This window comes from Penaeus vannamei, chromosome 10, assembly GCF_042767895.1.
Source record: "Penaeus vannamei isolate JL-2024 chromosome 10, ASM4276789v1, whole genome shotgun sequence".
Lineage (NCBI taxonomy): Eukaryota > Metazoa > Arthropoda > Malacostraca > Decapoda > Penaeidae > Penaeus > Penaeus vannamei.
Window position 1 is genome coordinate 37,445,389 of NC_091558.1, and position 7,500 is coordinate 37,452,888.

The following is a 7,500-nucleotide window of genomic DNA, read 5'->3' on the forward strand; positions in this document are numbered from 1 at the left end:
TCATTAACGAAAAATCACACCCACAGCTACATTTTATTTCTTCGAGCGGTGATACTCTTTAATAACACCTACATTTAGCTAAATTTGAGCGGCGGACGTCACAGCACCTCCTCCAGTCCCGATGTTTTCATTACGAGGTCGCTTACTCTCCCGCGCAGAGTCACTCGGGTCGGCAGGCAGTCGTGTGTCATGGGCTTCTGAGCGTCAAGAGTTATGAGTCATGGGTCTAAAACCCTACAAAAGAAGAAAGAAGAACTATGAGTCATGACTCTTGACGTTTAAATTCCACGGTCCTTGTCCTTTTCGTTATTCATGTTTTCTCCTTTTCAGATTTCATATTAGTTTTTTGTTTCAATTTGGTTATTGTACTTCCTGCTTGTTTTACGTTAATTTGTATGTCAGCATATCCTTGAGGAAGGAAAGTAGGATTTTCTCAAACAATATTTGTTATTCTTTTAACAAGAGCTTGGGTTATATTGAGAAATTACGAGAAATATCAAATTACTGCCTTATTTTACTTCTTTTATTTTCCTGCAGGCCATATGTCGCTTAGGCTTATAATTTCGTGTTCATTGACCTCCTACCCTCAAAAGCCACAGAGGAGTTACTACCCGTCTCCCACACATTTATCTTTATCTTTGAGATCTGGGAGGTAATGTTATCACTAGATGCAAGGGGGCAGCGCAGCGAAGGATCGATTCATAGCGGCAGCCAGGAAGTGAAAAGAGTGAGAACCAGTTTTAGGCTGAACATTCTACTTGTTGCGTGTTTTATGTTTATCTTGCATTTATCCTACATGCTTATTTTACATGAAAATTTGTGTTTGCCATGCTTACATATTTCATATTTGCCTTGTGTTTATAATCGCTGTCTCTGTTGGAGGTTGTTTTCGTGGGTGAAGCTTGGTTTATCTGTTAACCATAGCCAGGCACCAACTAGTTAGATTACAGTATTGATCTGCATTCACTTGCACATCCAGAATGATTCTCTCTCTCTATCTCTCTCTCACTCTGTCTCTCTCTCTCTGTCTGTCTGTCTGTCTGTCTGTCTGTCTGTCTGTCTGTCTGTCTGTCTGTCTGTCTGTCTGTCTGTCTGTCTGTCTGTCTGTCTGTCTGTCTGTCTGTCTGTCTCTCTCTCTCTCTCTCTCTCTCTCTCTCTCTCTCTCTCTCTCTCTCTCTCTCTCTCTCATATATTGTATACACACACAAATGAGTTGGTCACTAACAGGTACAATGTACTTAATGTTAATTTGCGATGGGCTTATTTAATATGAGAGAATTTTTCATTCATCTCTCTCTCTACACTGAGTTCTAAGTGTCCATGCCAAAGCGTGTAGTGTTGGAACAACGCGTCCAACTGTGCGAATTACATTTATTAAAACAGCTTATTCTGGTTTACACATTTTCTGTCAAAATGGTTACTTGCAGCCGATGGATGCTATTTTCAGTTACACTTAACCTCTTCAATCATTCATCGATTGTTTGTCGAACAGTGCGAGATATCAACGCTAGATATGTCCGGTGCAATACAGTAGACTGACTTTAGGTCATACAGTTCGAACTGATGCAAGTATACAGTGCACTTATTCTGACCTTCTTGTCCTTCCTGACTTTTTCTTTCTGTTCATCCTGACTTTTACCTTCTTGTTCATTTGGTTCTGTCTATTGCGAACTTTCTATTTGATCTCTCCCACTCCTCGACTTCCATGATCTCACCATCTCTTAATTTTGATATTGCATGATTTAATAAGCCCACTTTACTTAATATGTTCGTTGAATACATGCATCCTATTTTGGCGTTCCTTGGAGTTGACCCATGTCTGCATGTCAAAGGCCAAGGTCGCATTTAAGGTAAAAAAAAAAAAGAAGAAGAAGAAAAAATGCCCCAGTGTTCCACCTACTGCCTTTGAGTATCGAATTTGTTAATTTCTTAAAGTCATATTTTATTAACAACAAAGAATAAAACGATATACTACATGTCCAGTATAATGTAGATAAAGGTTTGCTTTTCTGAGGTTTGAAATATTATTATTTTTAAAAATCTATTGTTATCAAATGAATGGGATTCTGACATATATAAGAAATAATTATATTCTTATCTTAGATAACCGGACATTTTTTCTAATTCTGGTTTGCGGCGAATAATCTATTCTATAGTTGTACTATGGCGATGGATTTACATCGCCATTTGACTGGTGTCTGTCATCTCTTTCAGGAGTGAGTGATGTGGGTGCGAGTGCCCACAGGTACGGCTGGGTGTTAGAGGTGTAGCTGGAGATCGACGGGGCAAGCCGTCGAAGCTCCCCGTCGGCTAAGGCCTGGAGCTGCTTGCTGTGTCTGGCTCTGCTGGAGGATCGGTGGGTGCTGATCTCGGCCCGGGCGCTGGTGCCTAAGTACTGCTAAGCTGTGTCACCTACCGGGAGCGAGGGGAGCCAGCGGTCCAATGAGCGAGCCGGGAGCTGTCCGTTCTCAGGTTGGACCTGGACCCAACCTGAGGGAAGTATGCCATGCTGCAGGTTGCAGGGGTCGGCTGCAGTACAATTGTCATACCAATCTTTCATTGTAATGACGTAGAACCACGCCACCGCATTGCTGATCCTTTTCCCTCCCTGCCTGACAATCAGTAAAGTTTAGGTATATTCTATTTGTTGCACTTGTTATTCATGGTGCGACAGGTTGTCTGTTTCATTTTGCTTCCAACTTACCCACTGTGTGCAAGGAATGGCCGGGATTACCATCCACTGGCAGCGTGCGGGATTGGAACGCGGGTTAGCAAGATTACCAGACGAGACCGCTACTGCACCGCACAACACTGGAGTACAAATATCCGCCAGGGATGATGTATGTAAAAATAGTGTCGACAGAGCTGGAGTTGTGTATGTGTAGGAGTTGTGTGTCCCCTTCCAAAGTTAATGTTCTATGTGCATTTTTTAACTCGTTTAAACTTATTTTTAATAAGGTCAAATTCATTTACCTTGCATTTAATTTCCTCTTTCTTAATATTAGTATTAAATGAACAATTATTTGACATGATGTTTTACATATTATGTCCAGCTTTCACCCTTGTGCATGTTTAAAGAACTATGTGCTTAAACTAATCTGGAAGTGCTATTGACACAGATTGTCTTAATTAGATTGCACAACTACTGCGATTAACGTGAATTTTGGGAAGGTTAGTGATGCTTCTTTTATTTCTAATAAGACAAAAAATAAATAGATAAATAAAAATCTACTAGGATGACCCCCAAATATTCCACAGATATTCCTCCGCAAATACCTCTCTCATTGTCTGACAAGAGTTCAATTTTTTCCACGAATTATTTGCAATTGCCGCCTTCTTACATGCATGCTCTCCTTCCCTTGCCTTATCTCTTCCTCTTTACCTATCTACGCTTCTTTCCAGTCTCCCTCATTCTCTTGCGCCTCCATTCTTCCTCAACCACCTTTTCTCCTCTTCTTTCCATTTTCCACCCTTTTGTTCTTTCACCTCCTCCATTCTCTCCGTTTTTATTTGATCTACTTAATTCTCCATCCTCCATTCCTTCCCCTCCTCCGTTTTCCATCCCTCCATACCTCCACCTCCTCCATTCATCACTCCACGTTCTTCCACCTACTCCATTCTCCACTCCTTCGTTCCTCCATTTCCGTTTTCCACCCATCCATTCATTCACCTACTTCATTATTCACTCCTCGTTCTTCCACTTCCCTCATCATCCCAATCTTCGCTTTTCCACCTCTTTAACCCCCTACCCCTTTTCGTCCTTTCACCACTTCCATTATTCACTCCTCAATCCCTCCACCTCCTCCATTTTCCACTCCTTCATTCGTCCACCTCCTCCATTCTCCACCCTTCCATTTCTCCTCCTCTTATCTCTCCTATTCCTTTCCTCCACTCATGCGTAATCTCACGCAAGGAATACCCTACACCTTCAGTTATATGCCATTTTACTCATTCCACATTATGAACGAAATTATTTGGATTTCCGAAAAGTGGCTCCTATTTTTTCCGGTTAAAGCGAGGCGAGTGAGGCGCGCGGCGGGCGTGGGACTCACCGCGTGGACATGCACTGGTATTGGGTAACTGATTGCGTCGCGAGGCGTGGCCTTGTCCCTTCATTAACGGTGTCAGGCAATGGTTAGCAGTGGGTATATTACATTGCGGATGAAAACACATGGGCCACAAACACATGGTATGCAGTAGCAGTAATTTGTATATATACATATACATACATACACACATACACACACACACACACACACACACACACACACACACACACACACACACACACACACACATATATATATATATATATATATATATATATATATTTATGTTTAAACAATTTCTATATCATTTTTCCTCCGTCTTTGGTTGCAAGGCCAAATATTGTTTGGGTATGTGTGTATATGTATGTTAGAATACACACATACATACATATATATATGTATGTATGTATATGTGTGTGTGTGTGTGTGTGTGTGTGTGTGTGTGTGTGTGTGTGTGTGTGTGTGCATGTGTGTTTACATATCTATATACCGAAATGTTTTATAGAAATTGATTATACAAACATTAATCATTCACCTTCGGAGTTACTAGAAACAGGTAAAATAGTTGAAATTAATCAACCAGATGCGATGTCCACTGAATCCAAACTGTGTCTCTCCGTAGACTATATAACATTAGGACTCAGAGACTATAATATTTGGAGAAACTAGAGGGTAAGTAAAATAAGAAGGAGATAGCAATATCAACATGGAAGGGAATTATTACAAAGAAATTAGAGATTAAGCAAGACCTCGTGGCAAACTGAAGGCAATTGAGGTAGAAACAAACAATAATAACCATAGCGTGCATGTCACTCTACACATCGGTGTGGTCACAAGTAATCTTAAAGAGCCTGGTAGAAGTGCTTTCGGAAACCACTGCAAAAGGAATTCCTGTAATACGAAATTTGATTAGTAAAACTGACTGGGAAAGTTTTGACTCCAGAGTGCAGCCAGATTCGTGGAATGCAAAACTTCTGGAAGTCATAAATGAGTATTGACTGTAAACAACAACCTCTGTCCCCAGCAGCTGCCGTCCTCCTTCAGTGCCCGCCCTTAAAGGAAGCCGCCGCATAAAAGGACACATCTTAGAGGGAGAGAGAGAGAGAGGCGGCAGACAGAACACGTCACAGGTCTACTCTCCACCACCACCTCGACCCCAGGGACACGGGGTCTCTTGGGATTTTACATCTACTTTCAGCAATAGACTCGCAACCAAGACCCCTGAAATTCACCTGCTCTGAGGCCCCCCTCTCTCGTTCATACCCGGTGACAAAGGGTACCTACTCTACGAGATGTGAGCTACGAAGATAGACAGCAGAAAATAGGACTTACTATGAAAGAAAAAAAAGGAAAGGGGGTCATGATTATCCTGTTCAGCTGTTACAGAATGAGTGAAGTTAAACAAAGATGACTTTACACTTTTGAACAAAAGAAGGACTAGAGGACAAAGTAAAAAGAGGCGATAAAAATCACAAGAACTTCAATTTCTCAAACAGATATATGAAAACATGGAACAGTCTTCCAAATGACGTTGTGTGTGCCAAAAATGTTCAATCACAAAAGTTTTAGGAAGGTTAAAAAATAGCAGATAGGACCATCTGCGATTAGCTCCTTTCTTATATTGAAAATAGGTACGGACACACACACACAGAAACACAAGCGTGTGAGAGAGATAGAGAGAAAGAGAATGTACACACACACACACACACACAAATATACATACATATATATATATATATATATATATATATATATATATATACATATATATATATATATATATATATATATATATATATACACACATATATGTATATATATATATATATATATATATAAAGATATATATATGTATATATTCATATATACATCTATGTATATACACAAATATATTTATGTATTTATATGTATATAGACAATATATACATATATATGAATATACATACACATACACACGCACACACACACGCACACACACACACACACACACACACACACACACACACACACACACACACACACACACACACACACACTCACACACACACACACACACGCACACACACACACACACACGCACACACACACACACACACACACACACACACGCGCATATATGTATATATATATATATATATATATATATATATATATATATATATATATATATATACACACACATATATAAACACAATAAATAGCGTTATTGATAGTAAAAATTATGACAGTAATAGCCTTGATGTCAACAGCAATAACATTAAGCAATGAAAATAACAATGAACTTAGTAATACTATGTTATTTTTAGTAATATTAGCAGTAATGGTCATAAAAACATTTGTAATAGAAATAGTAACAGTAAACAATATTGAAATCAATAATGATCATTATTATTATAATAACAATAATGATTATAAAAATAATGATAATGATAGTAATATCATTAACAGGATAATAACATTAACTGTATCAATAATGTTACTAACTACTTACAATTATAATAATGATGAAAATAATAGTAACAATAATAATCATGATGATAGTAATACGAAATCCCGCCGTGTCACTCTTTCGTGAGAAGTTGAGGAACCCTTCAAGTGATTCGTCCAAAGCAACATCGCGAAAGTGCCTCTGAAACTCATACTCCAGTCACTGTTGTGAGACGCGACCGAAAATTATCACGTTTTCGGCCTTATTTTGATTTCCGTTTTCTTGAGCGAATAATTGTGTTCCCGCCAAGTTTTCCAGTGGATGCGTGTATTTGTTCATGTACTTGCCGTTCAGGTTGGCGTGGTGGCAGTTTTCGTACCACCAACCGCCTTTGAATCTGGAAGAGACAAAGGAGATACTTTTGCTGTTGTTATTTGGGCATTTAATTGATCTATTGTAATCCTTTCCGGCGAGTTTCGTTATGAAAGGGGACTGTAATATTTCTGCTAAATTTGCTGCACCCTGTTAATAGTCCTGGAGCCAAGGGGTATTTTGGGGGTCGAGAAGGCCTCTAAATCACTCACTTGATTTTTGTAGGGGGTCTGCTGGGGCACCTTTTTAGCGAGGGTGGACATGCTGAGACCCGGCAGAAATGGAGCTATTCAGTGTTTTTTTCTGAAAAGTCAGCACCCTCGAATACATAAAAAATTGGGCGTAGGGGAAACTAGAATAGCAATAACTTTTGATTTAAACAATATATAGTTATGTATGACCACTCATTTTGTAGCTTAGGAAGTAAGCTATAAGATGAATGTAAGCATGACTACTCAAACCAAAGGTCAAGGTCACCAGAGGTCAAACAATGTTGAAATTTAACACCAGGGTCAAATATAGGGCCTTTTGACTTGGACATCATACCTGAAATGGAAATGAAATACATGAACCCTTTCAGGTCTCTTGATATTTCATGTCATAAAAATGCTTTAACAGGTCATTGTTTTCAGATTCCATCACACGACCTTC

At 39.3% G+C, this 7,500-nt stretch overlaps 1 protein-coding gene across 1 annotated transcript in view; it reads right to left on the reverse strand.

Moving 5' to 3' along the window:
- The window catches only part of LOC113829051 (oxidoreductase HTATIP2), a 10,821-nt gene extending 10,592 nt beyond the window's left edge, over positions 1-229 (reverse strand). Inside the window, exon 1 of the mRNA XM_070126600.1 lies at positions 73-229. The gene's annotated coding sequence lies outside the window, so the exon portion shown is untranslated. The remainder of the gene's footprint in view (positions 1-72) is intronic.
- Between the last annotated feature and the right edge of the window lie 7,271 nt (positions 230-7,500).